A 3858-nucleotide genomic window follows, 5' to 3' on the forward strand; every position below is an offset into this window, starting at 1 on the left:
AAAAAACGAAGTCCAGATGACATGATTCAACCTTTTTTGTTGTTATATACCTGGATGACTGAGAAAACAAACTGTGTGTCTTTGAAGATATATTTGACCACCTCAGAGTGAGGCCTGTTCCGTCCATCCATCCATTATCTTTATCCACTTACCGGTACTTCTTTTCGGGTCACGGGGGTCACTGGTGCCTATATCCAGCAGTCACTCTGCTAGAGGCGGGGGACATCCTGGACAGATATCCTGTCCATCACAGGGACATATAGAGACAAATTAGACAAGCAACCATTCACTCTCTCATTCTATGGACAATTTAGAGTTACCACTCAGCCTAACATGCATGTTTTTGGGTCTGTGAGAGGAAACCGGAGAAAACCCACGCATGCACGGAGAGAACATGAACACTCCACCCAGAAAGGACCTGGGCCGGGATTGGATCCAGTGACTTTCTTGCTGAGAGGCCTCAGCTCTACTAACTGAGCCACCAGTCGTGCCTCTTCCGTCCATCAAAATAAATTACAACTAGAGACAGAATCAGAATCAACCTTTGCTGTCACTGCACAGAAGCACAACACAATTACATTTCAGTACAGCCGTCCAAAGAAAACTTGGGTGGACGGGGATGCCTGAGGCTGCGGCCTCGTGTGAAGCGCTGCCCTTTTCATTCAGAAAAGGAAAAGGGGGGGGGGGGACATGAGGAAATGGGAAATATAAAAAATCATAGCTCGCACCACATCCTTGACGGGACACAGTGTGAGATTGCAAAAAAACCTCAGCACAAGAAAAAGCAACATACTGGTGACATAAAGACATATGAATGCAGAGTGGATGAGGGTGGGGCTCCCAGCACAGGCCGCCCAAGTGAGTGGTGCAGCCACTGGCACCTTTGCATCTACCTAGGTTACTGTACCGCTGTACCGGGGTGGGGGAGGGGGTGGGAATGAGGGAGGCCAGCAAACGCGGTGAATTTAAGGGGAAGTAGTCCGTGAGCAGTGTCCAGATAACCACCACCACCATAGTCCTGATAAATGATGGTGCAGTGTTTATCAGCTGGCTCAGTAGAGCTCTGACACAGGTCCACATCCTTGAGGAAAGGAGCGGGTAGGGGAGGGGGGGAGCCCAGCATCTTGTTCACATAACATCCAGGAGAATTTGAGATAGTCAACCAGGACAGGACCAGAAGCAGGAAGCTGAAGCAAAAAGAATGAGCACCCCCTTCTTATAGTGGCTACCTGCGGAGCGGGTTTTAAGTCCCTCCTTGGCATGTAAATTAATGGGACATTTGCCTGAGTAAAAAATAAATACACAAGATTTTTTTGTTGTCAGGTGTTAATTTTTGCTTACTCACATGGTCCTTAACTTGCAGCTGTGTGTTCAAATGTGCATTTTTAAGTGGGCTCAGTTTTTATTAGTTGTTTTATGCTCTAAGAAGGTGTCATTGCATTGTGATTGACAAGGTGACAGCCGGTTAGTGCTGTGGGAGGGTGTGCAGAATGACTTACATCTATGGGACAGGCCCTCATACTGTACAAATACTTTATCCAAAAATTCAACACCCAAAAATCAAACATCTTGACTTCATTTGCGGACAATAGATTATAATGGAGCTGTTTTATCAATCTTCATTTATGTCTGTGGTTTAATGTTAGTGAGTCATATAACATTCAAACAAGTTTAAAAGTCAAACAAGACGATTGAGTTTGAATCTGTTCAATTTCTGCATTTGGCTTGAATTTCACGTGAGTTAAAACCTATTTAATTTGACAGTGTACACAAAATTTATAACCCAACAGCCGTGGTAGTTCGGTGGTTAGGGTTGGCTTGTGATCCTGAAGCTGCAGGTTCAAGCCCAGGCTGCAACAGGAAGATTATCTTGTGTAAAATTACCAAAACTGTCATTTTTTTAATTTGCTATCTGTGGCGACCCCTGCAGAAGGAAACAGCAAAATGATAATGACACATAAAATACTTAAAACACTTAAAATATTTAATGTGGTGTCCTTTTGTTACTTTGTAGCATCTGCCTAAAGTAAAAACCACAGAGTTGCTGTTTCTGTGTTGCTGAATACAAACAAGATGTTAAAAATACATTACATTTTAAAACGTTGGTAGGATTAAGCACTTTTTTTCCTGCAAGAATGGGGTTTCACATTGATGTGTGCAATTTTCTTCAGCTTTGGGTTAAATTAATATCACCGATGGCCTAAACCTCATCTAAACTGAACGACCTATTTGGAAAGAACGTTAATTGCCTCATTGCAAAAGAAATCTAATAAGAGTAAATCTGTTCAGGCCTGGTTCAGCTGAATGTTCCTCTGCATTAAAACAGGTAAAACTCCAAAAGGCTGTAACTAAAATGTTGATGTATAATTAAAAGAGGAGTTCAGGAGAATGGTGTATCATTAAGAAAATGAGATAAGCCGAGGGACAGAGGGTCTATAGTACATGAGTAACTGGGCCGTTAGAGGGAAGGACATTAAACAGAAAGAAAACACAACCAGATGTGGTTTCACTCTGATGAAATGGAAAAATAAAACTAATTTAAAAGCAGAAATGCATTGTAAAAACAGGCAATTTGCATTATTTCTCAACACTCCAGGAATGTTTCTATAATAAATATATGACTCGTGCAAATATATAAAACACACAAGTCACTATTGTACAGAACAGATATAAGTGACAATATTGTGAATATAAAATTACCAAAAAAAAGACAATTCAGCACCACCAAAACCACACCAGCTCCCCCAAAATGCAGCCTTTTACCATCTATGCCTATTTCTTGCCTTTTTAATAATCTCACTGTCATTGCTGTGTGGTCTTAATTAAAACCATGCAATTAGAAAATTGAAAAAGAGATGAAGAAAGTGGGGAAGCCGAGAAGAGAGAAGGCACACTGGGGGACGTGATAATTAAGAGCCCAAGCGCCACAAAATGCCACAACACTTATACTTAGTTTGACTTTCTATTTCCTCTCCTTCTCAGAGTCCCACTTTCCCTGTCCAATCACAAAACTTATATCACCACTTTCTCCATAAACCCTTTTCTTATTGTAGCTCTTTTATTTTGTCTACTTATTTAGCTTAAAGTCCCCCCAGAGTTGTGGTGTGCTCCAGTTCGTCTCAGCAGTCAGCCGGCATACTAAAGTGAGGTCCTGAGCAGCTCAAGGCCACACCACCACCTGAATGGATTATAAGGGTGCTAATCCTCTCTTGCTTGACCTCAAGTCAGATGGAATATGCTGAAAAATGTAAAATCAGTCATGCTTGCATGTGGCAATCTAGATTAAATAGTGTATATCTATCGCAAAAAAAGAGGGTTTGTTAAGAGAGTCTTACTTTTTACAAATCATAGATGCTGACTTCAAGAATTCATGGGTCAAAAAAAGGAATTTTAAATAAAATATTTGCATGAACATTGCGAGGTGTCCGCTCTCTCAAAGGAATAGGTTGTGAAAATCATTTTTTAAAGACCGTTTCAAGCGTTTGTTTGTTTCTTAATCAGGCAGATGCAAAAATAATGTGGTTGACGGAAAACCCCGCTTAGACGTCTTGCCTTTTAATTTAATTAAATTACTTAGTTTATTTATTTATTTTGTGTGGAGTAGGAGGCAGTTTTACTCAATTCAGTTCAGTTTATTTATAAAGCACCAACAGACGTTGTCTCAGGGCACTGAACAAATACATTCACATATAAACACAAACCAATGAGTAAAAGTTGTCTATCTAAGGAAGCAGCAGACTGTGTTGAATATTCACTTCTTCACAGTCTCCCATGCTGAGCGAGCACAAAGGCAACAGTGGGAAGGAAAAACTCCCTTTTAACAGGAAGAAACCTCCAGAAGAACCAGGCTCAGGACAA

The sequence above is a fragment of the Nematolebias whitei genome, chromosome 6, assembly GCF_014905685.2.
Source record: "Nematolebias whitei isolate Nwh7 chromosome 6, NemWhi1, whole genome shotgun sequence".
NCBI classification, from domain to species: Eukaryota; Metazoa; Chordata; class Actinopteri; order Cyprinodontiformes; family Rivulidae; genus Nematolebias; species Nematolebias whitei.